This window comes from Halichoerus grypus, chromosome 5 (assembly GCF_964656455.1).
Source record: "Halichoerus grypus chromosome 5, mHalGry1.hap1.1, whole genome shotgun sequence".
Classification (NCBI taxonomy): Eukaryota; Metazoa; Chordata; class Mammalia; order Carnivora; family Phocidae; genus Halichoerus; species Halichoerus grypus.
Genome location: NC_135716.1, coordinates 52,186,498 through 52,213,656, shown reverse-complemented (window position 1 = coordinate 52,213,656; position 27,159 = coordinate 52,186,498). Strand labels below are relative to the sequence as shown.

General features: G+C 40.7%; 1 protein-coding gene across 3 annotated transcripts in view; it reads right to left on the bottom strand.

Annotated features, from left to right (window-relative positions):
* Window positions 1-27,159, bottom strand: part of PAG1 (phosphoprotein membrane anchor with glycosphingolipid microdomains 1) — a 143,160-nt gene that overhangs the window by 96,349 nt on the left and 19,652 nt on the right. For all 3 annotated transcript variants that reach the window (XR_013447820.1, XM_078072284.1, XM_078072282.1), the window contains exon 2: window positions 3,502-3,570. The gene's annotated coding sequence lies outside the window, so the exon portion shown is untranslated. The remainder of the gene's footprint in view (window positions 1-3,501; window positions 3,571-27,159) is intronic.

Below are 27,159 nucleotides of genomic sequence, written 5' to 3'. Positions count from 1 at the left end.
AATAAAAGGTAAGTGAGGGTATGGGAAATTGCCATAGTTCTTAGCATATCATGATACCCCTTTTCCTTTACAAAGTAGTTAGCAGATATTTCCGAAGGGAAAGAAAATAAAAGAGATGGATGAACCAATGGTACCAAAATCTTGATAATTTGTGAATATGGATTGCGAATATATGAGAACTCACTATATTATTAATTCTCCTATGTAGGCAAAATTTTGCAGAAGAATTTGGAATGTATGCTTGCTTGGAGAAAACTCTATAAAGCTAATATCAGCCAAGATGCTGACAATGGTTCTCTTCGGGTAAGAGCCTCCTGTGGAAGCTTTTTTCCTTCCTAGGGAGTTTTGCATTTTCCAATTTTCTGCAGTGAATATGCATATTGCTTTTATAACTCAGAAGACACATACACAATAAATGTAGCTAAGGACAGCAAAAAAAAAAAAGAGAAAGATTAGAGTGACTGCCAAGTATTTTGTTGACTACTGGCCCAGAGAAAGCCAAGATTCACAACGTAACACATACTTATATTCAGCTCTTTCTTACTGCTCTTGGACATTTTTCAGGGCAGAAGCAGGTTGCTATTAAAATGGACTGATTTAAAAAATAAAGCTAATAGCTTATGCTGCAATTAACCTCATCTTTGTGAGCCAAAGATCAAACAAGAGATAAAAGCTGGCTAAAGTCACTATTTCCTCAGCCCTGCGCTCACCCGACAAGCTAAACCTATTTTCACAGTGGAGACAGTTGTTCAAAGTCCTGACAGGCTTGTGGTAACCTCTGATTACAAAGCCACTCCAGAAAGCCAAGCCTTTTGCTTTCTTGCTCACAATCGGTTGGAATTAAAAATGAATCCCATTCTTTTTTCTAGCTCCTCAAAGATGCAGTCTATCGCTAATTGTGTTAACTGTGATCTCTCAAGAAACACACTCATGTGTTGATTTGGATTAGGGGTTCATGTCTCACCAAATAGTTACTGATGCTGTTCGTTCTCATTGCTTGTCTTTCTGATAAGTGGGAAGAACAACTCTGGAAATTTAAAACACACTTCCAAGTCAAACGCACATTAGAAGCCTGAAAATGGGTTGGGGTAACTTAAATTTTGAACCTCAAATTTAAGCACAGTGAAAAGTAACTACTGTTATCACCAAAGTTGGTGAGAATATGGGCTGAATCTGCTTCTAAGGTGGAAATGACACACAATTAAAAGTTCCAAAAGTATCTATAGGAGGGTCAGAGATACAAGTGGTTAATTAAATACACCATGATCAGAGAAACAACTTAAGAATTGTGGAAGCCCAGTTATATTGGCGAATCGGGAGGGCTTCTCAGAGGACATGGAAATTGAGGTGGATCTGGAAAGATACACTGGAATTTATGAAGAAAAAAGGGGCAAGGGCATTCTCAGAAGTGAGAACAGCATGCACAAAGGCACGTGTGCCTGAAAGCACACACTGTGTGTTGGAATATCCTGAGAAATTCAGTCAAATGAAGCAGAGATGCCAAAGTGGGGGAAAGGTAAGCAGTGTATGGGAGGGGTGCACAGGGCCAATCGTGGAGTCCACACCAAAGTGTTTGGATCTATTTTCAAGGTTAAAGGACCCACAGAAGTCACTGAGCAGGAAACCACGTTATAAATCTGGGAGCAAGGTACCTAGAATGGGTAGAGCCTGTTGGAAGAGAGCTATGCTATCCAGCAACAGACTGACGTCGAGCCATGAGGGCCAGAGCTAATGTCGTGACGGAAGGAGGCAGAGGAGAGACTGGGAAGATATTTACAATGAACTTTTGTAGATGCTGCCAGTTAATATTTGGCCTCATCAAGCCCCAGTCACTGCTCTTGGAATTTTCATATATGATCTTAAATCCAGAATCTCGTGTGTATTGGATGCAGACAGTGAAGCAATGTCAGGTCGGAGATTTCTGGCTTGAGTCATGGGGTCGACATGATGATGCCTTTAATTGAAATATTGATTCTAGGAGAAGGAATCCGTTGTAAGCAGAAGGTGAGTGAGGTGGGCAGGGGGAAGAGGTTTCACTGAATCCATATTAATTTTGAGAGCTGCTCGGGATATACAGGTGAAGATAACCAAAACATTGGGGTCAGGAATTTGGCAGAGAGCACACTGGAAATTAGGCAGAAAAAAAAAAATCCTCAGTTAAATTTAAGCAAGCAGCCAAGTACAAAAAAAAGCACACAATACAATGCTTTCCAAAAACTCAAGACAGTGATTCTACTATAGAAACATCTGAGACTTATTCTAGAATATATAGATTCTTGAGTTAAATCTTAATGCCCCCTAACTGGAAAATGCTCTACATTTCAGGCCCACAAATAAAATGAGTAAGGCAAGCAGCTAGTGGAAATGGAAGTGCATTGGAGAAAATATTTAATCCCCAAATCGAGATTCTTGTCAAATGTTGGGAGATCAGAGGAAGGCATTTTTGGAGTGTGGATAATCAAAGCTCTTAATGCACTGATTCTTTAGACTAAGTTAACTAACAGAAGGCAGGCTGTTTTCCAGGATCTGTAGTTATATTTAGAAAGACCTCAGAGGGTAATCAAAATGACCCTGAAAACGCTCCCTGTTCTTTTAAGAGGAAGGGGTTACTCTGAAAGAGAATGAAATTCTCAGAAACTTAAAAGAAAGATTTAATTAAAAGACAGTGGCCTATTTTACAAGATTCGTTCTGTAAAGAGATTGGGAACATTCAAGCCAGATGTACGCCTTTCTTTCTAGCCCCATAGAGGAATTGGATAATGATGTATAATTGATAGGGGTCAGTCGGGTCACAGCGTCCGAGGTTTGTAAACCTCTTAAATGGGTGAACATAGCACTTCACAGTCCAGGATTCATTATAAAAACTGATAATCAAGTAGTCGGGTAACTGCTACAATTAAATATAAAATGTCTTTGTGTTAACTTGTCCTTCACTTAGGTTGGACAATTTTTTTCTGGATTTGGTTCCATTCGAAGATGACCCAAGATCATTAAGGAAATTGGATACAACTTTATCATTAGCATATATGAGATTACTAACACCACTAATAACAGTAAACACAGCCTCAGATAATTTTGTTTGTGGTGGTGGTGATAGTGGTGAATACTACAGTATCCTATTAATCTCTCTAACAAACCCGTTAGACTATCCAGTGATTATCCCAATCTCAAAGTTGAGTAGAGACACTGAAAGGGTAGGCATTTTGCCCAGTCTCTTATTGGCATTAGAAGGCAGAGCCAGGGTAGTGCCCATCACTGAAAGGAAACACCAGACTATAGAAACCATAACCATTGGTGTCTCACAATCTCTATGGCAAAAACCTGTGGTGCTAAATTTGAAACTGCACAAGCTAATACTCTTGAGACTTTTCAATTTCAAAGCTGTGTCTGCAGTCGTACAATGCACAGAGTCCCCAAATAATCTATAGACGTTTGTACAATGTTAAGCTAAAAGCAAGCTTGAATAACCAAGAATGTAGAATATATCAGATACATGAATACCTTGCAATCACTCTTTCCCAGCTCTGAAGTTACACCCAACTGCTGAAATAAGAGAAGACTTCGTGTTTTCTGGAAAGGAAACACAAGAAGAAACAATTTCAAAACTCTGAACTGAAGGAAAATTACAATAACTAAGGGTAAAATGATTAACTTTTCATTTACTTATTAAAGTTTTGAGCAATAAGAAAAGCAACTGACAACTATTTAATTAACCTTTAGTATTTTAATACTATAAAAAAAGGATGTTGAAAAACAAAGGTTAAAACTTGCTCTTAAAATATTCACAGACTTATATATTTATCCTAAATTTTATATATGTAGAAAAGTGAAAATGACATTAATCACATCCCAATGATGAATAATTATGCCCATGCTGTTTTAGACACATTGTTTCATCCTACCTCTCTCTCCACAGACACGGACAGTGACTGTGGGCCAGTACCACACACCTTACACCTAGACCTTTTGAGTTCTGCAAGGTACCATGGATTAAAACAAAAAGGGTTGCATGCCCCAAGAAGATGACAGCCTTATCAGAACAAAGATGGCTGGAACAAAGTGGTACAGAACCGTGTGATAATTATTACGATATACTTAGCCATATTATTTTGTTTTCATCTTGAAACATGCTACATTTTTGTTAGCATGGTTTCTTACCTTAAAATAAAAACTATATTACTTATAAAGATCACTTCCCCTAAGAGGAAGTGTGATGCAAGTTTGAGGAATGTAATCTCAAATCTGAAATTCTGTTTTTGTTGACTTTGGATCTAGGAAGGCAACTTAAAGTATGTTAAGTGGAAGTAAAAAGCAGGGGTCATGAAAGAATGGCCCTATAACTAGACTGAATATTCTCAGAAACAGTACCCACTGAGGTAAACCAATGCAATTTTTTTCTTTTTTTGGTAAAGTTTAAAAGAGGAGAGAAAGCCATTTCTTAGAAAAAAAAAATGAAAAGTAAAGCAATGCTAGAAAGATAAAAAAAAAAAAAGTAAAATTGACAACAAGCAAGATGGTGGTCTCTCCATGACCTGCCATGTCAGACTCTCCAGTGGCCAACAAGACAAGAGCTCCCCAACCCCCACTGTACCTCATGGGGCCTCCACCCACATGGTCTAAGAGCCTGAATATAAGCTCCAAAAGAAAAGTGCAGCAAAAGGCAAGGGAGAGTTACACACTGGGAGGCAGGAAAAGAGTAAAGATCACATTTACCAACTTTCAACAAAGAAAGGCAATGGAAATTCTTTCCTCTTTGCCTTTTGCTGGGAAATTCCCCATTCTGAACCACTAAGCCTTACAGTTCAGCAATATTATGGGTTTTGGTAGGTTTCCTGAAAACTTATCATGTATAAAACCTTCCTGGTTTTTATTTCAAGCTCTAATCAACTGCCTCAGAAACAAGTGTTGGGAATGGCCACCTATTCAAAAGTGGAGAACTATTTTGAGACACTGTGAAATCTGTCTAATAAGCCTTATTGATAAACCTCTGTGCTATCTAAAAGCAAAGATGAGAAGGCCAAGTTCAAGAGGCCAAGTTACCAATATATATGATACAGAGACACAGGTAACCACATATGTATGTACAGGTTGTGAGTAGAGTACAGAAAAGAGCATGAGGGCTCCATATGTAGAACTCTCTACAGCTCTTGAGATAAAACCCAAGCCACTTGGCACCGTGTGACAAGCTCCCCGTCATGGCACCTGCCACCATGCCCAGCGTCCTAGCTCAGCATCTGTCTCATCTTCCCTAGCTCCCACCCAGAGTTCTCCATGCTTCTGCCACACTGTTTATTGCTGTTTTTTTTAAGAGGCTAAACAACTAATCTAGAAATGAATATCTAGGAAAGCACTTGTTTTTAAGCTGGAAACCATCTGGAATGTGCTTATTAAGAGTAAGTGGATCCTGGTACCTGGCAGGTGGGTCCTCCAACCCAGATCCACAGCCTGTTACATCCTTCTCAATCTGGCCCTTCTTTTATTTAGAGTCCAGTGGAGAAATGAACTATAAACAGCAGTGCAAAGTATAGAGCACTGGAATTTGGGGCTGGATAATTCCTTGTTTTGAGGGGTTGGTGTTCCTCTGCCCCTCAGTGGTGACAACCAAAAAGGTCTCTGGACTTTGGCAAATGTCCCCTGAATGGCAAAATCACTTCCCAGTTGAGAATCATTGGTCTCAAATGAATGATGACTTATTAAAACATAGTAATAGTTATATCCTAACCTCCTTCCTATGCAGGAAGACAACAATTTGGATGGGGACCATCAGAAAGGGTACAGGTAGGGGAAGAGAGAGGGAGGAAAGCACATATATTGAGCACCCTCTGTATTCTCGGCCCTATGTGAGGTCAGTCACCTTATCTAATACTCACAAAACACACTCTGCTTTTGCTTCCTAAACCAGAGCTTGCTCAAAACCTTGGGAAGCAAGGACTTATGCTGGCAATGTTATTAAAAGCAAAACACTTCAGAATGAAATTAAATATTTCTAGAACTTTGCACACTGATATGCTTTTCCTTCGCTTGCAACGGACCAACTGCCTGTCTTCTCATCCTTGAGAATGAGCATCACTATACACTCCCAAAGAGAGTGCCTCCATTTGTGGCTTCATAGGATATTTCCTCTACCAACTTAAAGCCATGTGGTTGTTTTCATAAGCGTAGGCCCAAATGGCATCATATGCATGGCCAAAAATATCCTCTCTTTCCTAAATGCACGACGAAGCAGGCATAGTTAGCCTGTGGAATTGTCGAATGCTACTTCATTACAGCTCTTTGTCAGTGTCCCAGGTGAAGACATCATGCTTGATGGCCCAGAGCAGGTGGGTTGGTTAAAGGCTGACTTAACTACTGACCTCCCTGAAAGTGTTTAATGAGAGAAGACAGGAATTCTTGGACAGAACTGGATGTTGGTCATTTTCCCTCCTGATCCCACAAGGGCCTAGCAGGCTCAACAATCTCTACGACATTCAGCACAGTCAGGTCCAAAAGGGTCCCCAAACAGGGGTCTTCTGTAGCCTTGTCTATTCAGAAAGGATGACAGTGGCTTTTAAAATATATATGTTGATATGTAGTTTTTGTTATGATTGGCTTTTTCAGATTCTGTTCAAATATAATCACATCTTCCACTCTAATTTAACCTCTGATATCTAGTATCTGTTCAAATGTTTTATTTAAGGATAGTTTCCATGTGCTGGACACTATTCCTGGTGGTGTTTCCATACTGACCAAGACAGACAAAATTCCCAGCCTTCATGGAGCTTTCTGGTGGGGGTGGGAGACAAACGAGCCATCTGGCAAAACAGTTATGATAATTACTGAACAACTGAAGCTAGTTTAGGGCATGGGTACAGTCATGCTGGCCCCTCCATGTGACCATCATGACGGCACCCCAGGCAGAATCAGAGAATGCCCAGTGCTTCCATGGCTCCTGCAGGGAAGACCCCAGACATGGGTCCACATGAAGACATGGGGTGAATCCAATAGAGGGAACGTCAGAAGCAAGGTTATCAGCTCAAAGTAAGGAGGGGAAAGAAAACAGTGAAGGTTTCGTAGGAGAGCAGAAAGTAGGGAGACGTCCTCTGGGAGAGGGAAAGTGTGAATGGACAAGGAAACCAGCAGTCTTAGGGGCCCACTGAGATAAAAATGAGACCTATTAGCATAGGGGTGTGTGTGTTCCTCCAGCCACATCAGCAGCACAGGTGAAGATGTGGGGCAGGTAGAGTGATGAAGTATGCAGGTGAGTACAGTGAGGAAAGAGAGAAAGAAGCAAAGAACTTGAAGGTGTAGGCAAAGGAGTGTCATAAACAGAGCGAATGGAATCTAAGCTGCGCTAACTGGGGAAGAAGAACCGGCGGGAGTGACAGATAGTGGAAATTAGTAGGATCAATGGATTGTAGGTCCTAGCCGAGCCCAAAAATGACTGAAAATGAGGTGTGGGGTACAGTTGAACAGAAAGAGGTGGTGGTAATCAGAGAACAGGATGCTTGGAGGGAGGGTGGGTTAAACCCAAAGTGTGGTCCCTGGACCAGTAGTAGTATCAACACCTGGGGACATGTGTGAAATGCAGAATCTCAGATCTACTGAATCAGAGCCTACATTTTACCAGGTGACTCACGTGCACACTAAATTTGACGGAGAACTGGCTTACGTCTAAGCCTGACCAGAAGCCACAGGCACCAGATAAAAAGGTGCTACTGAATCAGTTTCTGAGGTTAGGGACTTCCCTGGGGCTCTGCTCCCCCTCCTCCACTTTAAACGGCTCATTTTGGCTTCCTGGGTTTCCATCCAGCTGCCTCATGCCCTTGTTCTGTCCTGCCCTGTAGCCTTACAATATTGCTGGCAGGCTTTAGATTCCATTTACCAAAGAATGCTGCCCCTCCGAGTGCCTCATTGACATTCCCACCCTTGCTGTAAGCAAATGGCCTCCCCTTGCTTCCTGAGACCAAGTTCCTGCTTGGTCCTAGCTCCCTCTGCTCTCACTGGCCCTTGAGGTGGCAAGCTGATACTTAGTGCCCTCTATCCAGCCTGAATAATTCCATGTGCCTACACAGGCCGATTACTAGGCATTGATGGAAAATATATGGTATTGGCAAAATGTATAATACGGCTTTTCAAAGGTTTAGCTTCCTGCTATCATAATTACTCAGGATTTTGTATCTCCTTTAATATGAGCAGAACGCCTTCACTCTTCAGTTAATTCCATAAAACAAAGGAAACAACAGCTGTACACATTACAGAATGAAAGATGAGGTTGAGCCTAATTAATGTAGGCTCTGCTTCAATAACAGTTTTATTCCCAATAAACAGAGTGTGACATTTTCATTAACCCAGATACAAACTCCCATACAAATACTCACAGGTGAAATAATAAAAAATCCCAAATTTAGAATCTCTCACTCTTCTCTTTCAAGCCCCAAATGATTCCAGATGCTGTCACTTCCAATACTTTTATTCTGATTATTAAAAATTACCAGGTTATGGGTCCTACTATTTGCAGATGCAAATACACATCCCATACATCCTCATCTCATGTAACGCTCGTGAGAATCCCACGGGATCTGTACTATTGTTATGCTGGTTCCACAGATGGAAAACTGAGCCTTGGAAAGGTTGAGGAACACAGTCAGTGAGTGACTGAGCCAAGTTTCAAACCCAAGTTTGATCCAAAGTGGGGCCTCACTGACACATACCATTTCAGACTGGATTCCCTTCATAGCTGTCACCTCAGAGTGTGGCCGTACAGTTTTCTTTGCATCCCTGCATCCCAAAGCCTATGCACAGTCATTGCTAAATATTATATGTGCCTACATGAATCAAGATGCTCTCTAATCTCATCAACAGTAAATATTTGATATAGATACTCTTGGTTAGATGGGGCCTTTTTCTAGATCTATGATAATTCTTTTAGCTGTTTCTCGGCTAGAATAAATGAACAAACTGAGCCAATCTAGCATCACTCTGATACATTTTGATATGGTTATAACAAACCTGCTCATCACTATGGGTACCTGAATGCAATCTCGGTTGGCTAGGTAGCCTGGCCTGGAGGAACAGAATCTGTTCTGCTGTCAGGAGAAAATGCTGGCTCTGGCCACTCATCTGACCCCTTCCTCCACCAAGGCAGCAGATACCTCAGGTCTGTTTAGCAAGCATACAGGAAAAAAGAGAACCAAATCCAAACCCTCCTGAGTGAATTAATTACCACAAGACTTTGGACATACCAGCTTCCTTTCCTGAATCACTTAACTGCCCACAATTCAGAGGTACCAATGTCTGGCCCTGCTTGCCCTGCTTCCCAAGGACAGCATGAGGATGAACTGATGGGCCCAAGGCCCTGGGATGGGAAGAGCTGAGGTTAATGAAACTTGTCCACACACTCACACTGAGCAATACAAAATCAGGCCAGGACACCTGCACATGGTAATCAGAGTTAGGCAAATAAGGCCAATAAAATATATTTTTTAAAGATTTTATTTATTTATTTGACAGAGAGCAGGAGAGAAAGAGAGCACGCGCACAAGCAGGGGGAAGAGCAGAGGGAGAGGGAGAAGCAGGCTCCCCACTGAGCAGGGAGCCCATTGCAGGGCTCGATCCCAGGACCCCAGGACCCCAGGATCATGACCTGAGCTGAAGGCAGCCACTTAACCAACTGAGCCACCCAGGTGCCCCTAAATATTTCTTTTGAAGTTGATACAGCCAAAATAAACAATAACAACAAAGGAAGCCTCAGAAACTGACCTTCCCATTCCCAAATCCCCATCGGTAAAACAGAAACAGAAACCTCTTCAAGTAAAAATTACAGAACCACCTTTCCAATTTCCCAGATTTTAAAAGGAACAAAAGCTGTAAGAAAATAAATATCCTAAGGCCCATGCTAAATACATAACCTTTATATTTTAATATGTCCTATATCTGGATGAATATTTATTATGTATTTATTACTGTCTCTATGCATATTTCTCCATCTGTCTTAGCTTGTCAAGTCTGATAAGGCAAGGGCCAAACCTATTTAGTTCTTTTGGTAAAGCATGTGAAATTGTTATGCATAATTAGGCACTTACAGGGCTTTTGATGAAGATGATTATGAAGACTGAGAACAGTTAATACCATGGCAGGCATGTTTCCTGAAACCGTCCTGTCTTTCTGAAATGTCAGATGATCACACCCATAGACTTGCAGAGCTAGTGGGCTCGGGGATGGTGCAGAGCTAGCGAAACAACATGTGGTCTGTGGCCCCGCAGCAGCATCCCCGCCAGAGGAAGCTCCTTAGAAAGGCAAAGTTCGGGCCCCACCCCAGACCTACGAAATCAGACTCCGCAGTTTAACAGGATGCCCAGGCAATGTGTATGCACATAGCACAGACCAGAGAACCATATATAGAGTTCAACGTCCTTCATTTTACAGATGGGGAAGTAAGACACCCAGAAAGGTTGAGTGACAGATCCTGAACTGGGCCTGGTACTTCCCACCCCAATGTTCCACCACCTCTTGGCTCTTATTTCTTCAGCCATATTCCTCCTAAAAGTACTCTTCTGTGCATCTGTGAATACATTACAGTCCACAGCTTCCTGAGAACCCCAGGTTGCTTTTGTTTGCCATGGAGGCCTCGATTCTTTCAACATTTTCTTAAAGATTTTATTTATTTCAGAGAGAGAGAGACAGAGAGAGAGAGAGCGAACACCAGCACGGGGGGTGGGGGAAGGGGCAGAGGAAGAGGGAGAAGCAGACTCTCTGCTGAGCGGGGAGCCTGAAGCAGACCCCATCCCAGGACCCCGGGATCATGACCTGAGCCAAAAGCAGACATTTAACCGACTGAGCCACCCAGGCACCCTCTTTCAACATTTTGAATACACTTATAAGATGCTGGAAACAGACCTCTAGAAAACCATCTCCTAGTAGTGGGCTGGCCCACTGCATGCTGCCCATGATGAGAGACCACACTGCGATGGCATGTGGAAACTGGACACCATGCTTCTTGGTCGAAATCCAGATCCCACATTTCTGCATATTTCAGGTCTAGGGATGCAGCCCAGGCTGCCAATCATCTTTACCCTCTATTCCCTACTTCACTAAATGCTCCTAAGTCCTGGCTGCTCCATGGCTCTGCCTTGGAGTTCAACTAAATGAATATTTCAAACCCTCAGGGATATGTATTTCAAGAAACAAACAAACAAAAGAACCATTTGAAAATTTGCAAAAACTTCTTTGAGTTGCTGTTGACCCACTGGTTTGTCACTGCCTCTTTTAAGCCAGTTCCCTCCACATCTTTCTGGTCCAGCTGCATTACACATTTCCTATATCGGATCAGGAGCCATTAATTTCTAATTAAATTAGGGGAATTTTATTATGGGTTTCCCTTTAAACTTCAGCCACAAAAAGTAAAGAGTATTCGATATTCAAATTCCATCACTGTTGTGCAACTAATATTTTCCAAAAGGTAGAGAAGGACCGAGGCACACTTTAGTCAGATCTGTATATGGCAGATACCTGTCTTGACTCACATGTGAACACCAAACGGCACCCTCCAACGTATGGTGAAAATATTAATTTCTGGAAAAAATATTAATTCCTCCAGGTATGAAAAGATTGGCTATGTTTTTTCAACAACTTGGAGTTTTTTCTGCATATTTAGAAATCAGAAATAATTTATTGAACATAAAAGAAAAGCTGAAGAAAGTAGGTTTTAAAAACACAAAAGATTAATTGAATCAATAATTTGACATTTAGACTAACGGTTTGGGAAAAAAATGTGAAAATTCGATTGAAAGCAAAACATTTAGATTAGTTGGAGACAAGAACAGACTGACCTATGTTACAGGTACCACTTCCTAAATAAACCTTGAGAGAGACCACCATACAAAAGACAGCCAGGCTTACCTTAGAAGCATTCTCCTCTCTCTCTAGGCAACATCCTTCATAAGAGAACATTCCATCATTTGAGGGTACAAAGTACCCCCAGAAAAGATAAAGAAGAAAAAGTACCAAGAGAAGATACTGCTTGCTGAAATGCATATCCCAAGAAGCCTATCACAAACTAGTTGAAGTATCAGGTTTTAAGAAACCTTCATTGTATCTTCGAGGTTGTGTTAAATCAGTATATTAAGCACTAAGAACAGGGCCTAGCTTACAGTCAGTGGAACGTAAAATCTACCAGCATTAGACCCACATTTCCAATTCCTGAAAAGCAGCAACCGAATGAAACTTCAACTGCTGCCTTTTAGATAAAGCACATGCCCCTGCTGGCCACCGTCCTCACTGCTCCCAAGCATGTCCCACGTACCGCAGCCAGGCGCTAGCTGCTTCTGATCACTGCAGGGCACGGCTGTTGTTCTTACAGTTAACACAAAGGGATGTAGTTTACCCACCTCTCTACCAAATCACTGACCTCCTGGGAGGGCTTTGAGATCTGGCTCACTTAACTCATTTATGGTACCCACCTAAGCTTGTGACTCTTGCCTTGAATAATGCTTTCAAGCTGTTACTTCTGCCAGGACCATTCTCTTCCCCCCTCTCCCATCCCCAATTAAAATTCACTTCTTCAAGGCTTTTCTGACCTCATCAGTTAGAATCTACTGCTTCCTTATTATGTGTATTAAAATTTTAGAATGAGTCCTTTGAACTATGAATCATTTTAGGCCAATGGTTGAATCTTCTAATCTTCTTCCTCATCTCAGAGTTTTCATTGCTCACAACATCCAGCTGCAGCTTCTCAACCTTTCTATTGGAGCCATAATCATCACCATCCTACACATACATACATACCTCAGCATGGGCCTGAAGTGCAAGAGTGTGTGTGGCGGGGGTGGGGGGCACTCTGCTGAGAAGGAGCCTGGGAGGAAGGGAAGAGGTAAAAAGGACAAAGAAGGCATTTGTATGCTTTCCTGATTTGGATCTCTTATCCCCACAGGACCTATAAAGAAACACAGTAAGTCATAAAGAAGACCGGAAAAGATAAAGGAAAAAAGTTGCTTCATTTTCTTCCAGTACTTCTAGAACTCCCCTCCCCAGCTTCCACTCTACAAGTCAGGTCTATGTGATAAGGTAGGATCAAGAATGAGGTGGAGGAGAAGGAGGTGGAGGAGGCAAGAGACAAGAGAAACATCCCCACTTTTACCCCTTACCCACTCTCCATAATCCCCGACCTCAGAGACAAAGTCTGCAGCTGCTGACAGAATAGGAAAGAGAGAAGATATCGGAGAAGAAGGGGCAGTCAAATCTCTTCACACCAACCTTGCCTGCCATCTCAGGAGCCTCTAAACCTCCTTCACTCCTATGTGTGCTTCTCAGTCCCAATCTTCTACCTGGCAACGTGAATGTCTCTGCTCATGATTCAGTCTGCTCTCTCTCCTCCATCCCTAAATCCACTCCAAGAAGCCACACCTGGGGCTGGAAGAGCAGCTCAGCTGGTGTATAACTGTGCCTACCACTGCCTGCCTGGCCCAGGAATCAAGGCCATGTGAATGGAACTAGATAGATGAAAACTCCTGAACTCAAAAAGACTTTTCCTTGTAGGATCATTGTGACAAATGTACTCAGGAAACCTCTTGACATATAGAAGAAGGAAAAATAGGGCGCCTGGGTGGCTCAGTCGTTAAGCGGCTGCCTTCGGCTCAGGTCATGATCCCAGAGTCCTGGGATCAAGTCCCACATCGGGCTCCCTTTTCAGCAGGAAACCTGCTTCTCCCTCTCCCACTCCACCTGCTTGTGTTCCCTCTCTCGCTGTCTCTGTCTCTGTCAAATAAATAAATAAAATCTTTTAAAAAAAGAAAAAATAGAAGAAGGAAAAATATAGAAACTGTCTGCTAGGGTATTTTCTTCTTTCTTCTTTTTTTTTCTTTAGAGAGAGAGAGAGAGAGAGTGCACCCGTGACTGGGGAGAGGGGCAGAGAGAGGGAGAGAGAGAATCTGAAGCAGGCTCCATGCCCAGCGCCAAGCCGACACGAGGCTGGATCTCACAACCCTGAGATTGTGACTGAGCCAAAATCAAGAGTCGGCTGCTTAACTGACTGAGCCACCCAGGCACCCCCTGCTAGGGTATTTCTTTGAATGCTACAGTTTCTGGGTTCAAATTACTCGGTTGCATGTTATTTCTCCTGTACTTGTTTCTCGAGATAAGATGACAAGTTTTTCATCTGCATAATAAAATCGCCTGCAAAAATATTTCAATCTATTACTAAAGATACCTTAAAAACAAATATCTTGAAAAGAATTGAGGTCAATCTCACAGTTAGGAAAGTGGGGATAAGAACTAAGGCATTTTCCAACAAGGGCAAAGATCTTCCTAACATTTTATTTTGGAAATGAGCAGATATTTGGGTTTAGTGCAAAGACTAAACCTGAAAAAACAGCTAAGGTTGGAAGCCAGCCCACAAAGAGATGTCTGAGAACACTCACACGTTGATAAGTGTCCCAAAAGCATGTGTAGCTTTGACTGCCATTCTTTATCCTTCCTTATTTGTATCTAAGTTAGTTCCCAGGCTCCTGACTCATTACATTAAAAGGCAAGCTGTTTCAGATGACCTTGTAGGTACAGAATAAAAAGAGCAACTGACAAAAAAGAAAAAAAATGTACAGTGCAGAGATGTTGCTATTTATGAAAGGAAACATTGACTGGTGCAGGAGAGAGCAGGCCCGTCTTCTGCCCTTGCCCTGTGAGCCCTCCCTCCTAGAAGAGCCAACACTCTGCCAGTGGGCTGACAACACACAGCAGGCACTGTTCTATGCAGTTTTCATACGCCAACAATCCTCTGAGGGAAATATGATTATTATCCCATTTTACAGATGGGGAAACTGAAGTACTGAGAGATTCGTTATTTGCTCAAGGTCACAGAGCAAGTATGGGAAGGGGGTGTGAGGGAGACATACAGCAGAAGTCTGGCTCCAGAGGACAAGCTCTTATCCTCTCAACCCTTACTCTATTTGACACTCTTTGAGTCACTTCTCCATTATCTTCCTTCCCCCCTGCAAATGCTCCAGTTTCGCCCACAGCAGCATTATAAGCTAAGCAGTTGCTGATCCCCTGGTCTGGTGAAACCCTAGCCACGTCTCAGCCTTCTCAGACCTTCCCTTTGAATAAAGATAACGCGGGTTAGCAGCGAGCTCTGAAATGGGCAGGAGTCCACAGATTAGAGCCCAGCAGACTTTCCATTCCTGAAACCTCCCCCTCTTTTCTATCAGCACCAGTCACATGCCCAGCCTGGCAGGCTGTCTTCTTCATAGGATCTTCAATCATCCCTCAATCCTAACACAATTTGTACAAACAAGGCTGCCTCCTGTCACCTACTCTTTGATCAGGAAGCAAAACAAACTTCTAATCATAATATCATTTGTAATACCATTATCTTGAGACAATATCGAATTACTTAGGAGTTTAATATTGAGCATAATCAGTTCACATCTCAATGTCTGCTCTGTAACAAAAATGTGCTAAGTACTACAAAGTATATCAATATGAATAATTTATTAATCCTTCCCTCATGGTAAATTTCCCTTTAAAATTTTTTACTCCTATTTACTACTAGATCAACTATTCCAGACTGAGTATCTGAGAATCAGGAGAGACGCTCGATGTTGGGCCCCTCAGGAAGCAGTTGGGGTCTCTGAGTTGTAAAACTGAAAACAGCTTGAATATTTTCTTAGAAAACTAGATGCAGAAGAAATATTAGCTCTTACTATGCATATTATGTACCATGAAACCAAATCAATTTATAAGTACCTCATTGAAACTCCAGATAGAACTACCAGAAAGGGACGCCTGGGTGGCTCAGTTGGTTAAGCATCTGCCTTCGGCTCAGGTCATGATCCCAGGGTCTTGGGATCGAGTTCCGCATCGGGCTCCCTGCTCCGCGGGGAGCCTGTTTCTCCCTCTCCTGCTGCTCCCCCTGCTAGTATTCTCTATCTCTCTGTGTGTCAAATAAATAAATAAAATCTTTAAAAAAAAAAAAGAACTACCAGAAAGTCCTTAGGGAGGACCATTAAAGTAACCGTAATGATGAAGACAGTAAGTGCACGACACACATTCTGACTGATTTAAGAAATGCCAAAGGAGACATATTCCCTTCCACGTATACCAATTTCATTTTAGTGAATAACGTTCATAGATGGTCAAATGATATTCAGTCCTCCAACTATACCGAAGTCTTAGAACTGCAAATTCTCAAATAACGGAGGTTTTCAGAAATAGGACTTGACTTTATAATTAGGGAAGATACAACTATACAAATTGCTGAGATAAAAGGTAGAACATTAAAGCCATGAGAAAGAAACGTGGCTTGTGAAGGAAGGAAGGAAGGAAGGAAGGAAGGAAGGAAGGAAGGAAGGAAGGAAGGAAGGAGGAAGGGAGGGAGGGAGGGACAGACGGAAGGACGGAAGGAAGGAAGGAAGGAAGAGAGAGAAGGAAATAAAGAGAGAAGAAATAAAGACAGCAATAGATTTCTTACTGAAGAGATCAGAAAGGCTGCATAAACTTGGAAGAATAAGTCCCACTTGGGCAGGTGAGGGAAGGAGAACAGGGTCCTAGCAGAGGTAACAGCATTACAGTATCAGGAAGGGCAAGAGTCAGAAATTCAAGGGCTCACCCCTGTCAGGCAGGTACCATGTATGAGTGAAATGTACGAGAGGAACCCAAAACCTTCTCAGGTCTATGACTGGGTAGAGAGGTGGGTTAAAATGTGACTTTCCTCTACTCTGCTTTAAGAAAAACAACAGTACTAGGCAAGGATAAAAAGCTGCTGACTGGCTGTGTTATCTGGGGGCGATAAGGAGTGGTGAGGCCTGTGGCAAACATTCCTCTTGTAAAGAGCCGGTCACCAAGCATATGTATCCAACCTCTTTGGGGGAATTTGGGAATGTGAACCCAGTGTGGGCAGATTTTCTGTGTTTTCCTCAGAGAAGCTAGAAATTTGGATTTTTATATACCTCACAATGTTTTAATGTATGCTAACATAAATTTTAAAATAGCACTTTCCCACCCAACACTAAGCAGGTCAACAAAATAGGCTTGAGGATGAGGTCTGAGGGCCATGTGATATATGGCTTCTGAGGAGGTGGGAGTAAGGTGGGATTTGGATAGCAAAGGCCTGGACTTCCAATTCCAGATTGACTCCCCCTCTGGCCTGGGAAAAAATGCTTAAACTTCCTGAGGTCATCACCTTGCTCCAGAGAGATACTTGGGAGACAAAGTTAACAGCCTACACAGAGAGGCAGAAGAGTCAGTCATTGAGAAAGAATGCTAATGATGTTGAACATCTTTCCATGTGTTTATTTGCCATCTGCATACTTTCTTCAGTGAAAGGTCTAGTTCTTTCATTTTCTGATTGCATTGTTTGTTTCTTTGTATTGAGTTTTATTAGTCCTTTATTAAACACATGGTTTGCAAATATTTTTCCTCACTCAGTAGCTTTTCATCCTTTAACAGGGTCCTCTGGAGAGCAAAAGTGTTTAATTTTGACTACATCCAATTTATCAAGTTTTCCTTTTATAGATTATACTTTTTGGTGTCAGGTCTAAAACCTTTATACCTAGCTCCAGATCGTAAAGATTTGTTTCTATATTTTTCCCAAGAGTTTTATACTTTTATTCCTTAGATTTAAATCCATGGCCCCTCTTTCTTCAGATTGGGTAATTTCTATTGTTCTCTCTTCTAGGGCAGTGATTCTTTCCTCTGTCCTTGCCATTGTGCTGTTCAACCCATCTACTGAGATTTTTACCTTGAGTGTTGTATTTTTCCAGTTTAAGACGTCCACTAGGTTCTTCATTAAATTTCCTATTTTTTTTTTTTTTAGATTTTATTTATTTATTTGTCAGAGAGAGAGAGAGAGCACAAGCAGGGGGAGTGGCAGGCAGAGGGAGAGGGAGAAGCAGGCTCCCCGCTGAGCAAGGAGCCCGATGCAGGACTCCAGGACTCGGTCCTGGGGTCCTGGGATCATGACCTGAGCTGAAGGCAGATGCTTAACCAACTGAGCCACCCACGCATCCCAAATTTCCTATTTCTTGATGACACCTTCTATTTTTCTTTTTTTTTTTTTTTTAAGATTTTATTTATTTATTTGACAGAGAGAGATAGTGAAAGAGGGAACACAAGCAGGGGGAATGGGAGAGAGAGAAGCAGGCTCCCCACTGAGCAGGGAGCCCGATGTGGGGCTCGATCCCAGGACCTCGGGATCATGACCTGAGCCGAAGGCAGACGCTTAACAACTGAGCCACCCGGGCGCCCTGACACCTTCTATTTTTCATGTGTATCCTGCATGTTCACAATTGCTCAACAAGCCTTTTTATGATGACTGCTTTAACATCTGACATCTCAGTATTGGCCTCTAGTGAGTGTCTTGTTTTCATTTGGTTTGAGGTATTCCCAGTTGTAGGCATGACAAGTGATTTTTATTAAAACCTGGACATTTGGGGTAGGGTGACACTGGATCTTATATAAACCTTCTGTTTTAGCTGCTCCCTCCAATACCATTCTGACAAGGGAGGAGGGAGACTGTGTCATCATTGCCAGGTTGGGGTGGAATCAGGGGCCCCCCACACCCCCCACTGACACCTGAGAGAGGGGTTCCTCCTTGCTGCTGGGCAGGGAGTAGTTTGGGCTCTCCACTGGGCCCCTGCTGACACCCTCCTGGCTGGGAGGAGTAGTGTTCCTGCTTCCCACACAGTCTCCGCTGACAGCACCCCAGTGGTGGGCTGGCGGGGGGGGGCGCTCCAGACTCCTCTTGTGGTTTCCATTTATACACGAGGTGGAGGTGGCAGGTTTTGTAACGAGCCAGCAGAACTCAAAGTCTTGGCTTCCTACTACTCAGCTTTCTGTGACACTGCCCAGTGTAGGGGGCTCGGGGGCCTCCTTAGAAACTGGCAAGAGTGGAAATCTCAGCTTCCCAATCCGCCTTTCCTGGTAAGGTGGGGCCACAGTTTATGTGTGTGTGTGAGTGTGTGTGTGTGTGTGTGTGAGAGAGACAGAGAGAGAGAGAGAGAGAGAGAGATTGATTGAGAGAATAAGGATGTTTGGCTAGAGTACAGCACTTGCTGCATAAAAGTTTTCCATCTTGGTGGGGTGTCCCTCTTTTGGTCCCTGGGCTAGAGAGGACAGGCTTTTGCTATTGTTGTTCTGTCTGTCCCCATTGGTGTTTCTTGACTACTGGTTTCTCTAACTCCAAATCTGGGATATAGGAGGCAAAAAGAAAACCCATATAACTCATCACTATGCCATTCCTTGGGTCTTGAGGTCCACTGATGCTCTGCTTCTTCTCTCCATCTTTCACATCTTCTTATATTTGTTTTACATAGAGTGTCCAGGGTTTTTGGGTGTATGTTGTGGGAATAACAGGTTAAAAAAAAAAAAAAAAAAAAAAAGCATGTTCACTCCATCTTCCCAGAAACAGAAATAGTCCTTCCTTTCATTTTGAGGTTAAAATGAGAAACCTTCTCAAGTAAGGAAATTGCATTTACTATGATGAAAAAACTACATCAAGTACTAGCAGAAGTTTACATGAAATCAACTTAGAATACTTATCAGAAAACTTTACGAAAAACTTTAAAACTGTACATGGCATTTAACAAATAAGAAAACCAATTTACAAAAAGTATGTTCTAAATGCTCTCCAAAAATACCCAAATTCTACGGTTAACTTTTAATTTCAAGATATTTCAAGAAAAAGAAAGGGACTTTATCCCTGTGGCTAATGTTTTACAATTGATTATGTAGAATACTGAGGTTTTTAGCTTTTTTTTCCTACTTCGGTCATTATTTGAAGGTGTCTTTCTTTCCTAAGCTGTCTGTAGGAAGTAGCTGTGCAGGTCTTATGTATGATTATATTTATATTATCTGAAAGCTCTTTTCCCAAACAACCTCTTTAGAGAGTTTAAGAGAACCAGATGTATGCTAAAGGATGGCAGTCATCATGAGAGAGCAGACAGGGTCCTAACATTACATCTATTTTCCCTTAACCAACCCTTTACTTTAGATGAATAGCAAAGACACTGCTAAAAGTAAGTAAAAGTCTGCCTAAAATACATTGAGATGAAGTCTGTTTTTGACAGAAATTCTTTTTTACAGTTCAATATAAAAGGTTACTCTTAAGAAATTTAATTAAGAAAGTGTCAGAATCAAATAAGATATAGAAAGTCCCAAGAAATGTGTAAATTAGAATAACCTTCAAATTGATCATGAACTTTAAACAATCTAAGAGCAGCTCTGAGTTAAGACAGCTGGGCATTTACTTGGAATAGTTCTGGAAAAATCAGGGTTTGAATTTGTGCTTCACTTGCCAATTAGAAGCAAATGGCGATTCCTTAGGGTAGTCTCCAAATTCATCATGTTATTACTTCACATAGCCTTTCTCTTCTTTGGATGAACAGAAGGAAACTGCATGGTACAGCACTCAATGAAATGTAAAATAAGGATTAACAAGCCATTCTGGAGATTTAGCAAAATTAAGCTTCATCAACCAGCTTGACTCACAGCCAATCTGGCAAAAAGCATCCTAGAAAGAAAACTAACAGTGAAGTGACACGTAGCACAAAAAATTTAAATCCCTCACAGAAGCATTAAAATCATGAAAAGGTGCATTGTGTTCTGTGATCAACCAAGTCCATTACTAGAATAACAAGAGTCCATTCTGTACTTAATATGCAAGTCCAAAAGAGCCCACTGGCCCACTGTAAAATCTGCTTAGGATACAAATAGTACATTTCCCTACCTATCTCCATAGAAGAGAACTAGTCAATGGAGAGGAACGCATAGGACGGTATGGAGACTTATTTTCCCTCTATGCGAAAAGGACACATGAGACATCCTTACTGAGCTAAGGTGTGGCAAAGGCCATCTCTGACTGCCTGGGACCTAGAAGACTGAATAAATTTGGGGTCTGTTTAGTCTGAATACGTCTTTCATATACAAAACAGAACTGTTAATACAGTCAGGTAAACTTCAGTACGCTGTCAATATACAAAGTCTTTGAATACTTGAAAACAAAAGGTTGCATTTTGGTCAATTATGTTTTATGATTTTTTTTTCACATACAATTCTAATTCTTCTGGTAAGCAGTTATATTTTTTAGTCTGGCCAGAATATGTGGGCTATTTAAAAAAATGGATTTTGTCCTATTTAATAGCTATTACATACTATAAATCAGAATTTGCAGCTGGGAGCACTGTAAAAAGTCATATAGTTCATTTTTCTATCTTCAGGCGAGACTACATTAAAGTAGTTCAGGCCCAACATCAGTACTTCTTATTCTCACTTATAGGGAAGGAGAAAAAAAAGTATGTATGTGTGAGTGTGTTTACTTTCCATGAGTTTATTTATTTAATATTTATGCTCTAACTTAAACCTATTTCCAAGTATCCATGTCTCCTAGTCTGAAAATATTATCACCAATGTCTTCCTTTAAAATGCTTGCATATTATTATTAAAAATCCTAGAGCAACTAGTTAGTCATGTAATTATTAGATCCTACCACACAACCTGATTCAAACATCAACTTCAGATAAATTAAACACAAAACCATAGAACATTGAGAAGACAATGGAAGTCTTCCTACAACCTCAGGATCAGAAGGATTTTCTAAGGACACAAAAAAATATAAGCTATATTCTTTTAAATATATACATAGAATTACATAAAATGAAATCATATTAACTGGGGACTTTTTTCACCTGTTTTTTCCTCTAATGTGTATAATCCTAATGTGCTTCTCCCTGTTATGGGGAAATTGCAAAGTGACTACAATACCTTTGGTTGCAATCAGAGGAAAATGTGTAGGAAAACCTGAAAAATAGTTGGAAAGTGCTAAGACTTAGAAAGAAACCCACTAAATCTGCCTTGCCAAGCAAACATTTAAACTAAACAAAACAAAACCACTACACACACATTCAGAAAAAAGCTACCTTAACATGCCATCGGAAAGAACCGGAGATGCTAAGTTCTAGGAAGGGCTTGGAAAAGTTACTACCAAAAATGTCAAAATGAAAGGCTTTGGATAAACTGAAGAAGTTCATCTGTCATCCTTGGAGGGGAGGGGGGGGTTAAGTCAGCAAAGAACTGGAGTCTCTTTCCGGGCAATAGCTAAGTCTATTTGTTCTTAGCTTTCTGAGAAATCATTGTACCAAATTCTTACTGTTCCTCTTGAAATTCATTATGCTAAATTATGTTTATAAGTGGAGATTTATCATGACTCTGTCAAGAACTGTGAAGGCTCTGAGATTTTATCCAACTTGTAAGCTAACTAGTTGGCCTGCCAATATTCACAGATACTGTAAGAGGATACAAAACTCCTGAGTCAGAGACAAAGGATTTTATTACTTGAAGCATAGCAAGCAGCATGAGTTTCATGGTTAGTCACTTCTGCGTGGTGTTCACGTCCCACGTGATGGAGGGACTCAGGTGGATGCTGTGTTTACAGTGGGCTTGCATTACACCTGAAGAACCCTGAGTTGGGAGAACAGGAATTGTTCATAATGGAGCCTTGCCCTGAAGGAAGACATTATCTTTACTATAATGAACAGTAAATAATCCTACCTTCTGGTCTGAATGCAGACACTAACTTCTAAAGCTGTTCATATTACAAACATCCTTGAAAAAATAGTTCAGAACAAAAAGGCATTTAGTACTTCTGCTTGCAAGACATGCAGAAATGTGAGATGCCCCCCTCAACACTCATGAAATTAAAAATCAACAAAACCTGTGAAGACTTTGATGAAAATTGCATTACAATTATAGATTAATTTGGAGAATGACTGCATCTTTCCTATTCTGAGTTTCTCAATCCATGAACACTGTATGTCTTTCCATTTCCTTGCCTTTTATCTGTTTCAATAAAGTCTCATATTTCTCTTCATGAAAGTAAGATTTTTCCATTCTTAGATCTTTTGTAGTTTCTGTTGCTAATGGAAATGGTATTTTTTTGTATTATGTCAAACAATCTAAAGCAATTGTCTAATTCTCTTGGTGTATAGGAACACAATGATGATCTATCCCACAATCTTTCTGAACTGTTTCCAAGGGAACTTCTGGAATTCCCACTCTGCTTTATTAATCGATAGCATTCCACAAATATTCAGTACCTTTAGCATATGTCTTTAGAGTGACTATAAAAACAGTTAAGCATTATGTAGCTCTTACTATATGCCAGGTACTATACTGATGCTTTCTATGTACTAACTCTTTTATTTCTCAAAAATACTCTATGAGATAAATTCTGTTATTCATATGAGGGCATTGAAACAGGATATGTTACTTGCCCCAGATATCACATGGGCAAGTGGAAGAACATGCTAAGTGCCCTCAAGGTACTTCCAGTCAAGCCTTAATATTTATATATGTATGAAAATATATATTTTATACACACACACACACACACACACACACTGACTTTACTCTCCAGTAGGGAGTTTCTGGGATTGGTTGAAATGTAGCTATGGCCCTCACGATAGGAGACTTAGTTTAGAGTCCTGCCCCACAAACTCCTAGCTTTTTGATGTATACAGGCAAGTAATGTACTAGCTTAAAGTCTTCACTTTCAATGCCACAAAGAAAATGCTAATTATTCTATGAATTTCACAGGCTTAGCAGGAGAAGCAAGTGAGAAAATGATAACAAATTGTGTAAAATGTCATAAAAGGTAAGTAAAGTATAAACTGTCATAAAATTGCAGGTTTTGATCTCTCTCTCCTATTCAGGCAGTGTCTATATAACAACATCCGCCCATCTTACTTTTATCTTCAGTTCATTTCAGATCAATTCAGCAAATACTTGATTGGTTACTAGAGACTAGATTCAATGCTAGACACTGGGGAAATAAACATTAATAAGGTCTTTTGTCTGCCTTTAAGGAACTCATAGTCCAATGGGAGAAAGAGAGACCACTAACCAGGCAATTACAAGAATGTGAGTCACTCATTAAAAGGGATGTAATAGAGTATTATGGGAATGCAAATAAGAGAGATCTAAATCAGGTTAGGTTAGGATGGTTGTACAATCAGAGTCAGCTGCTCAGAGAAAGGGACACCTGAAGATGAAGCAGGAGTCTGGTAAGGGATTTAGGGAGTAGTTTCTGCAAAGTCTCAGGTCACATTTGAGGGACTCTGACTTGATGTATAACTAGAACATAAAAGATAAGGCTGGATTGCCCATCAGGGTCCAGATCACTAAAGATTTTGTATACCACGTTTTCCAGGTGGAAAAATCAGAAAAATCAATGGAGAATTTTAAAGGATGGCATGAACCAATCTGCATATTAGGTCATTTTCCCTGGTACTAGAGTAGAAAATAGTATAGTTCTGGCTATGTCTGGCATAATGGAGACCAATTAGAAGACTTCAAAAATAATACTGGGGCATATGTCACCCAGATGATAACAATCTAAACTAAGAGAATGGCAGAGGGATTTGAAATTAAAAGACTGATTCAATATTTAATAGATACTGTGTACAAACCTTGTTGGCCAAAGGCTATGAAGATGAGGGAAAAAGGCATCAAGACCTAAATGTGAGACCTGAAAGCATAAAAACCCTAGAAGAGAGCAGAGGCAGTAATGTCTGACATCAGCCATAGCAACATTTTTCTAGATATATCTCTAATGCAAAGGAAAAAAAAAACCAAAACTACTGGGACTTCATCAAAATATACAGCTTTTGCACAGCAAAGGAAACAATCAGCAAAACCAAAAGGCAGCCTACTGAATGGGAGAAGATATTTGCAAATGACATATCCAATAACAGGTTAATATCCAAAATAAACAAAGAACTGATACAACTCGACACCCAAAAAACAACCCAATTTAAAAATGGGCAGAAGACATGAGTAGACACTCCAAAGAAGACATACAGATGCCAACAGAACTCAACATGAAAAGATGCTCAACATCACTCATCATCAGGGAAATGCAAATCAAAACTATAATGAAATATCACCTCACACCTGTCAGAATGACTAAAATCAAAAGCACAAGAAAGAACAAGTGTTGGTGAGGATGTGGAGAAAAAGGAACCCTCATGCACTGTTGGTGGGAATGCAAACTGGTGCAGCCACTGTGGAAAACAGTATGGAGGTGCCTCAGAAAGTCAAAAACAGAACTACCTTATGATCCAGTAATCACACTACTGGGTATTTTACCCCCAAAATACAAAAACACTAATTCAAAGAGATACATGCACTCCTATGTTTACTGCATTATTTACAGCAGCCAAATTATGGAGGCAGCCCAGTGTCCATCGATAGTGAATGAATAAAGAAGTGGTGTACGTATACACACACACACACACACACACACACACACACACACACACACAGAGGAATATTATTCAGCCATAAAAAAGAATGAAATCTTGCCATTTGCAACAACATAGATCTAGAGAGTGTGATACTAAGTGAAATAAGTCAGAGAAAGACAAATACCATATGATTTTACCCATATGTGCAATTTAAGAAACAAAACAAATGAACAAAGGGGGAGGGGAGACAGACAAACCAAGAAACAGACTCTTAACTATAGAGAACAAACAGATGGTCACCAGAGGGGAGGTGGGTAGGGGGATGGGTGAAATAGGTGGTGGAGATTAAAGATTACACTTATCATTATGAGCACTGAGTAGTGTACAGAATTGTTGAATCACTATATTGTACACATGAAACTAATAGAACACTGTATGTTAACTGGAATTAAAATTAAAAACTTAATTTAAAAAAAAAGAGTGACTTCCTGTGTTATTTGCCCAGTCTACTGAATGGGTGACAATAAGTAAAGCAAAGACTACAGGAAAAGATAAGACATGGCAGAAGGAAAGAGGGGGCAGGGGCTCTGAAAAAAGGCACTAAACCCAATTCTTCTCCTCCATGATCTGATTGAGAATATATATATGGATAAACTATTCACAGCAGGACTTGATAAATGCTAGGGTCAATGAAACCATCAACAGTGAATGGGAAATTGTATCAATAAGTTGTACCACACAGTTGCATCACAGAGTGAAGCAAAAAAAATCCTCTATTAGTTTGGACATATGTTTGAATAAAGATAAATCCATTTATGAATATTAAAATGACATTGCTTTGTATAATGAGGCTTCAGAGAAAGATATTTATTCTTATGATTTCATCTTTGTCAAAATGACAAACCCAAAGAATCTTTGCATCTCAGAGCAAAGAAGTTTCTAAATGTCAACCAACTAACCATCAAATGTTGATGTCCCTCTACAGATTCAGCAATCTTAGGTTAATCCAAAATTTTACCATGTCACAGAACTGATTAGACAACTGCAATAGTGTTACAACTTTATAAATTAAGCCCACCCTTTAGCAGAATGCTTTTCCCAACATCATACAAAACAAAAAACAAAACAACAACAATGAAGAAAACTATTTCTCAAGTCAAGTAGTGGTGTATACAGTTTTAACTAAGTCAGAAGGACATGTGATCTGATTTAATAATTCATTCTTTAACCCCTAACTAATCTCAAAACTAGTATCTATTTCTTGTGAGGTTGAGCTTTAATCATGGGAAAATAGAGAGAGTGAGCAGCACAGAACATGACTTCTATCAGACCTCCTATTAAGTCCCAACCCAGAGACTTCCTAGCCCGCAGGCTAGTCATGACACAGCTTCAACGAGATTTCTTCCCTTTCAAAGTAGGAACTACGGGGCCTTGATAATATACATTAATGTGTTTGAAAAATGCTTGGTTTTCAAAAAGGTTTGATGAATGAGGACTCCAAGACATATACTGAACAAAACAAAATATAAAACAAAGAAGATAATATGCTAACAATATGCAGCCTTTTTGGCACCATCAAAACTAGCTGCTGGGAAACAGACAGGACTAGATCCCCGACCCGAGTCTGCTCCAGGTAAGACGTCCTCCCTTCAGAGGGTGAACCAGGAATCAAGGGCGCAGCTGGGGCTTACGGGAACAAACTAGTACAATCAATTTTTAAAAAGCTTGAGGGTGGTCATACGTCTAGAAATTGGTGAGTACTCATAACAAATGGCATGTTATTACTTTACAAGCCGCAGTATGTTCTAGGACACATATATCTGTTTCTGGACTTTGCAATCTACATAATCAACACATAAAGGCTTTAAGGAAGATCATAAAGCCAAAGTCTCTCCCCTTTACAAAGCCACCATTCTTTAAACTGCAGTTAAACCTTTAGTTTTCTTTCCTTTTT